This window comes from Mytilus galloprovincialis, chromosome 7, assembly GCF_965363235.1.
Source record: "Mytilus galloprovincialis chromosome 7, xbMytGall1.hap1.1, whole genome shotgun sequence".
NCBI classification, from domain to species: Eukaryota; Metazoa; Mollusca; class Bivalvia; order Mytilida; family Mytilidae; genus Mytilus; species Mytilus galloprovincialis.
In genome coordinates, this window is record NC_134844.1 from 49,046,310 (window position 1) to 49,055,313 (window position 9,004).

Sequence of the window (9,004 nt, forward strand, 5' to 3'; positions counted from 1 at the left end):
AGTCATACCCCGTGACACCCCTCATTATTTTTCTCTAGAACTCCTGGAATAGGCCGACCCTACCCCCATTTTTTGGACATTTTTTTCGAATTTTGAGCTCTAGTTTCAGATTTTTGAACATAGCGCCCTTCGATACCTAGTGCTAAAGAAACGCCTGTTTCTCCTCTACAAGACCTATATAGTCATACCCCGTGACACCCCTCATTATTTTTCTCTAGCAGTCCTAGAATAGGCCGACCCCCCTAATTTTTTGGACATTTTTTTCGAATTTTGAGCTCTAGTTTCAGATTTTTGAACATAGCGCCCTTCGATACCTAGCGCAAAAGAAGCACCTGTTTCTCCTCTACAAGACCTATATAGTCATCCCCGTGACACCCCTCATTATTTTTCTCTAGAAGTCCTAGAATAGGCCGACCCCCCTAATTTTTTGACATTTTTTTCAAATTTTGAGCTCTAGTTTAAGATTTTTGAACATAGCGCCCTTCGATACCTAGGGCAAAAGAAGCGCCCGTTTCTCTTCTACAAGACCTATATAGTCATTCCCCGTGACACCCCTCATTATTTTTCTCTAGAAGTCCTAGAATAGGACGACCCCCCTAATTTTTTGACATTTTTTTCAAATTTTGAGCTCTAGATTAAACAATGACATAAAAGGTGCTATATTTTACAGGGTAGGACTACTTTTAAATACGTTCTAAATTGAAGAGGGTGCATAGGTGGCCCTACACCTACAAATAATCCGTTGATAGATGCATAGTTATTGTGGTACTGAATATTAGCCTAAAAAGTTATGCGACTTGTTATATCAACAGATTGGATAAAAACCATTTCAAAATTGAGTTTAAGTTGCTATATTTTAACTGATTTTCTGCCTTTTTAAATATTTTTTTATTTAAAGGCCGTTGTTGTCTTATTCATTTGTTTGGTTTCTCGATATATCGCCTTATTGTTCGCTGGCTTATTGTTCGCTAGCTATTGTTCGCTAGCTTCTGCCTGGTTCGCAAGTATGTGGTTTTTATGCTTGTACGCATAGCAATATTTTGGATAAAAGGCTAAAAAACATTTTTATATATGATTTAAAGGACACAAAATAGTACTTTGGTTCTAAAAAAATAATTGTCATTGATAAATATTTCATAATTGTTATATAAGTTGAGTAATACCACATTTTAATGAATATTAGGGGAATACAGTCTGTTAATGGGTTGGACAATTTAAATCGTGTCAGTTAAGAGTTATTTAGCCACGACAATAGTCTTACTACCTTTAGTTTATATTTTCACATTGAAAAAAATGAGATGTACTTGTGACGAAAAAATTACAATACGGTGCAACAGTATCCTTATAGAAAGAGAACTTTTATTTTAATTTTATTTCTTTGCATTTCATTGAAGGGTGTGTCACTTCAATATAGCGTTATATGGACTGATTGGCCGCTCGAATTCGCACGAATTTATTATTTACGCCAAGTTATCAATCAGCCTTATTTTTTTTTGTCTGTTCAAAGTCTGTAACATCTATGAATCTGTCATGTGTTGCAATGCAGCTGATTAAATTCCATGCGTTTTCTTTGAAATATTAAGGCTTTTCTACCTTAGGAATAGATTACCTTATGCCGGCCTCACACATTGGCGTATAGACCGGTGTTATATATATATAGCCATTCTTCCTCCATGCCAGTTTTTCCCCCGGGGGAAAGACTGGCATGAGCCAATATTTCCCCCGTGGAAATTTTGGATCATTTCCATTCTTCCCCCCGCGGAAATTTGACAATACGTATACATATAGTCACTTATCCCCCATGCCAATCTTTCCCCCTATATTATAGATATCACTGTATATATATACACGCCTGAAAATTAAACCGAACAGTGTTAGAAATCGGTTTATAGATACAAATTTTTAGTTCTTTTACATTAACAAAAGTCTGTCTACAGGTTTATCAGTCTGTCTATGTTTCAACTAATCTGTCTTGCTTTGTGTCCCCTAGTCTTTCTACATTCTCAACTGCATGTCTGTCTATATGTCGACAATTGCAAACTTTGTCGTTACTTTTCTTTGATCTATGTCAATGCATTTGATGATATACGATCCGAAGTAACGACCAGCAGTAACAGCAATTTTATTATTCCCTATGTACACCATATCAAAACATTAACCTGGTTTTATTTCAAAGTCCTTTGTACTATCTTTGTTTATTCCTATAACTTTTTGTTGATTGTTTCAAGTAAACAACATCCTTCCATCAGGTTTAATGGAACATCCTCTGATCTTTCTTGCATCGACGTTGACTATTATTTCTAACATTAGTGTCAGGTTTTCAATGGACTTTGGTGACGAAACAAAACTCATCTGTTGAGCCTTTTGATCCTTCTGCCTACTTATCATAAGTTTGTTCGGCTCATTAACAACAATTATTTATCCAAAGCATTCTATATTAATCGGAGTATTCTGTAAAATCGTTTCAATCAGAGTCTTCTCAATATCTTGGAATACATTTGAAGACTTAATACCTTTTATGACATCATTTATATCTTTTAAATCATCACATTTATTGTGATCCTCAACTACGCAACGTTTACAGCATGGACAATCATGCGTCTTACAGAATATTTGATACTTTTGATTATGTTTCTGGCAGGACTGTAAAATTGGAACAACGTTGCTTGGTAACTTCCGGTTCTCAGCTATCGTCACGGTTTCATGATTACGTGTTCCTTTGGATAAAGTGTGATGGTCCTTACAATAATCACAGAGACCTTCCTCACAATCTGAACACCATATTATTGACTGATTACTGATATTGCGTTGTTCACAAACTCCACAAACTAACCAGTTACTTGCCATTACTCTGAAAATGCCTTTTTTAGTTTAATTGAATTTTTAATATGAGGCAGGCATTACCTGTGAATGGGGACGAAGTTTGCTTAAATCATTTATTTTGTAACTTAAATATTTGTTAAAAAAAGAAACGGAAATACCGTAACGTTTCCGATTTTGGTTCTGTTGTTAGGGATTTTACTTGTGACGTTATTTAAGTTATGACGTCATGTTCAATGTAAACAAAGAAACGCAATGCATCAGGTAACGTTTATTCATACCAATTTGAAAGACAAAGAATGATTAAAAATGAAATATTGGTATTGTGTTCATTGAGTTCCTGTATTTTACTAGACTAATCAAAGTCTCACGACAACAAGACCGGAAAAAGGAAGAGAGTTGAGTGTTCTGCGCAATTCCGGAAATTTTCTCGATTTTTTTTTTGTTATTGAATTTTCTACTGTAATAGGGGACTTCGTCCCCATAATATTAAATTGTATATGATAATGTTTCGCATTCACCTGCAGTGCATAACAGTTCGAAATCTGTAAATGTTCGATAATGATTGATCAATGAAAAGGAGTTATAAAATATAAAGTATGCGCAAAAATGTTTACATCTCAAGATCTCTTCAATCGTTCTCATCCTCCTTTTTGTGAACAAGATCGAGGTCGTCATGAAAAAATATAGAGTAAAACATATGACAAGAAGTTTGTTTGATATTACATGTATTACATAATTATGTTTCGAAAAACTAAGGATTTTCTTATCCCATGAATAGATTACCTTAGCCGTATTTGACACAATTTTTTGGAATTTTGGGTCCTCAATGCTCTTTAACTTTGTGATTGTTTGACTTTATCACTTTTTTATATGAGCTTCACTGATGAGTCTTATGTAGACTTAACGGGCGTCTGGCGTACTTAATTATAATCCTGGTACCTTTGATAACTATTTACGACTGGGTGTTAGTGTTGATAATCTTTTCGTTCATTTAAATTAGGTATCACGCATCATATCACTTACTTCGTTCGTGTTGTTTTTTCTTTAGTTTTCTATGTTGTGTCATGTGTACTATTGTTTTTCTGTTTGTCTTTTTCATTTTTAGCCATGGCGTTGTCAGTTTGTTTTAGATTTATGAGTTTGACTGTCCCTTTGGTATCTTTCGTCCCTCTTTTACTTCTGTTTTGGCTAAAAGTAAAACAAACAAAACAAAACACATTTTATTATACAGTGAGTACTCCAAGTGTTTATGCAATAAATGGTTTTGTATGGGTTCACACATTCTAAAACAAAGAGCTTTTGAAACATATAAAAGCAAACAGATATAGGAAGATGAGTGTCAATGAATATATGTCTAAATAAAACACCAAAACATCGACATTAGAAAAGCATTTAATTTAATATTCCAGACGTAACCAAAACATATGACAAAACAAAAAGAGTATAAAGTTTAACAGCATATTTTTTTTTATATCATAATTTTATATTAAAGTCATAAATTTGGGTTTTAACTACTAATAGAGAATGTATAGTACTGTAAACCCTGTAGTAGAAATACGAATTAGCTTATGAATTAAATTTAGTTGGCCCACCTCTGAGATGGTTTGTCATATTTGGAGTCTTTCTCAAACAATGCATTATAGATACAAATGTATATACATGTAGGTTCATGATATTTATACCATACTCGTAATAGACCTTTCCACCAATTGTCTACACCTACAGTTGAAAAGATTACGACAGAAAATTTAAAAAATCAGGGGTCGTTCTGAAAAAAAAATGAAAATAATAGTATTGATCACCACTGATTGTATTGCTTTCATTGACAATGAAACAACTTGCCAAGAGAAATCACACGACATGGAACTTTTAATATAATATGGAGAAAATGATGAGCTTAAAGTCACGTTTCATCTTATTAGACGTTGAGCTTCTAGCTATCCTGATGGAATTAGAAAAATAAAAAGAACAAAACATGTTTTATTGTAGTTAACGTTCCATTTCACAATGTCTTATGTCTGTTGACAGGCACAAGGGCGGCACATGTCTGTACAATGTCTGTTAGTTTTGGCCTTTGTTGCCTCCATAATGCACTCAATACTTTGTAACTTTTTAATTCACCAATTTAAAGTCTTATGCTAATCAATTCGTGCTTCTTGTAAAAATAATTACACAGGCTATTTTCGGAAACGATGGAAGGACTCTACGACAAAGGGACAAGGTATGTTGTTTTTCGGGACTCAGACCAATATAGCGGTCAATCAGTTCGTAAGAACGACTAAATAATTAAATGAGGTATAACCTAAGTCGTTGAACTTAATATCCCTGCTTGGCACTGTCCAAAAAGACTTACAACGACAACATTCTCTATAGTAGCAAACGAGTTGAAATAAAAATTCTATACCGCAGGTATGTACTGCTAAAATGTTACTTTGGAAGAGAAGTCAATTATATAAAAGAAATTCCCCATTCATCAAGGATAAACATCAACTTTAACAAGGTATCTTGAGACGGAGTAGTCCCTCGATGATAAAAAAAATAGTGATGTTATATTTTCTTCGACTTAAAAATAAACTACATTATCCCTCCCAAAATTGAATATGTGCATCATCAGCTAAGGGACTACTAGCAGTTACTGACATGTCATCGTAATGATCAATTAAACTGATTGAAAAATAGTGTCCTCATCATATAAAAATAAGTACAATCTAACCCGTAAAAGGTTTAGTAGCATGCCACCATACGATATATGAAAAGAACATAATCCGTATCATGCCTAAACTAGTTTTATAATACATGTGTTTATTTCCGATGCAAAGACCCTATAAGTGAATCAATATACTTACCAAAATATGCAATCCTTGATGACCTAACAACAGTATTGTAAGTATTTCCTTTCTGAAAAAGTCTGTTCAAAGGATTGGTTAGCTTTTCAGGTAAATGCATACTTTTTAGTGCTTTGTAAAGAATATTACAATAGAGGATTGGATGTGAAATACCTAAAAGTGAAATATGTCTGCCTGTTGATTTATACAACGTTCCTTTACCGATGATAAAATTTAGTAAATATTTTAACTTGTTTGTGATATCGAAAACCCTGGTGTAATAATTTGTCTATAATACAGAGATTGCATAGGTACAAATATCTTTACAAAACAATGATTTTGTTACAAACATCGATTCATGATGATCACTCAACATTTTCAGCTCAGACAGTTTTTTCTCAATGTATTTTATTTTGTCTAGTAAAAGTAGACATAGTGGATGTTTTTATTATGTTATAAATTTGTATCCTCTTTAAACAGTAGTAAAGACCGTGCATGTTTGATTTAGAAATTCAAAACAGTGAATTTTGTAAAGGATATAAAAATATAATGAATGAAACCAACCTTATTCTATTCCATTTTATTTTACTTTTCAATATCATTCACATTAAATAGGCCTTACCACATTATCAGACAACAATCTGCATTTTTGTTATCAATCTTTCTAGAAAAAATACTGATATCATAAACGTGAAATGCAAACATCCCTCCTATCAGTTTACAAATTGACAAATATAAACCTAATCTTACGCATCATAGTTTTTGAACGTATTTTATAACTCTCACAAGACCAAATGTGATCGTTTATGATACTTGTCCAGTGAACAGCCCAACCCTCTTATTCTGTGTCTTTATTATACAATACACACATTTGGAATCACTTGATAATAAAACTAATTATAATACTTAAACTAAGAATTCTGTTTGACATAAAGATAACCCCTGAAAACATTTGTTGTTAAGATTCAAAATAAAAAAATATCAGAAAACGAGCGCAATGTATGAATTCATAACAAAGAAAGACTATGTCTGTACATAGAAAATGCATCTGACGTAGATTGCAAGTAGTGCTAAAAGATTAAAGTTAAAGTGAAGATATTCCAACTAAATCTCAAACTATTCAAAACACAACAGCGAGATATTGCTTATAAATACCATCCTGCATTACGAAAAATTACAACGAATATTAAAAAAATAGCATTTTATTCATTTGCAGAATTTGAGGAAGCAACATTTTTTCAAACTTTTTATTCGTCTTTTTTGTATTTAAAACCAGTAATAAGGAGAAAAACAAAATAGTCGTCAAACACACACACACATATTTTAATGATATGGGTCTGATCATGAGTTATGGTTCATAGAGAAAAAAAAACATGCCGAAAAAAGTTCTATAGAAGCTTATGTTAAGGTGTTGGACATTAAAATAACTTTCAAGGAATGTAACGATACTTTCAAAATGCCCCAATCTAATTAAAAACCGATCTCTCATCGCTCCTGTTTCTGATATGTCGCGTGGGAGATCTAACGAAACCCGCTTTAAGGTCACATGTGAGTGACCTCGTAGGTGTGTCTTTTTCGACCAATGAAATTGAGTCTTCCACGATCTTGGAAGTTTAACGTAAGGCAAAGGGATGTAACTCATTCTATTAACGACGAAATCGTCAGTAAACTTTTTTGATTGGCTTATTAATAGGTCGTCAACTCATTTGCATATCTTTATAAATTCATGACTTTTAGTTCACTCACATGTGACCTCAAAGCCGGTTTCGTTAGATCTCCCACGCGACATATCAGAAACAGGAGCGATGAGAGATCGGTTTTTAATTAGATTGAAAATGCCCATGCTTCATTGTTGGAAAACACAGTATGCAACGCAAAATACGTTGTTTATTTTGATTTTTCAGTATTTAAATAATCGATGGCAGGCACAATTGTCAACAACTAAGGGTTAGATATTTAAACAATCCTAACTTTCTGAATGATATTATGCTACAAAGCATCGAAAAAAAGTTCATAAATTCATATGAATGAATAAACAAAATTATGTCCCATATGTAACCAATTATTGGCATTGTTTCAGCAGTCTAAAAAAGGCACCTGTAGTATACCGCTGTTCAAAAGTCAAAAATCGATTGACATAAAAAAAAAAATCCTGGTAACAATCTCAAACCGAGGGAAACGCATCAAATAAAAGAGGAAAACAACGAAACAACACTGAACCGCAACAAAATACAAAGAACAAGGCTACACACAAACGAACTATTATATAACAACTTCCATATTCCTGACTTATTATAGGGCATTTTAAGCAAAAAGTGAGGGTTGATAATGACAACATTACATGACGGGAATAATATACAAATAAATGAAAAACACAAGATTACAATTGTACATATCGACATGTTAACCACAAAATGGCAACGTATAACTAAAATTAATTAAGGTTAGTACACAAAAACAGCTAATTGAATTACAAACTGCGGGTGTGTAACGCGAATTGATCAACGCCACAAAAAGTAACGTCACATGTAAATTTTTGTTAATTGGATATAAAACAAAATTAGGTTTCTAATTATGTTATTTGATGTATTCTATAACAATTACAAGAATATTAATATAGCATTGTGTTAGTAATTGTGCTACTAACTATGTCGGTCTCTCTTCCAAATTAAAGTGCGTAAAATACTAGTAGATAAAGAAAGGCAACAGTAGTATACTGCTGTTCGAAAGTCATAAATCGATTGAGAGACAAGAGCCTGTCACAACGACAGCAAACCGGATTTATCAACATTTATTTGTGTCCTGGCAATATCACAAAAACCATATCTGATGAACAGTGAAAGTGAAAATCGTTAATATCAAAATTGACCTCAATTTTTGCAATCAGTACCAACATATTAAAATTTGAAAAGCTTAGGTTGAATGGTTCATGAGTAAATGCAACAACATGAATGGAAACGCCATTTTTCGATCTTTCAAGAACCATAACTCCTGAACGGTAAAAGTCAAAATCAACATAATTGAACTTGACCTCCATTTTGTCATCAGTAACAACATATTAAAATTTGAAAAGCTTTGGTGGAACAGTTCACAAGTAAATGCACGAATCCGACTGGAAACGCCATTTTTCAATCTTTCAAGAACCATAACTCCTGAACGTTAAAATTCAAAATCGTCATTATTTAACTTGACATCCATTTTGTCATCAGTAACAACATATTAAAACTTGAAAAAGCTTTGGTGGGACAGTTCATGAGTAAATGCACGGACACGACTGGAAACACCATTTTTCAATCTTTCAAGACCCATACCACCTGAACGGTAAAAGTCAAAATCGTTATTATTATACTTGACCT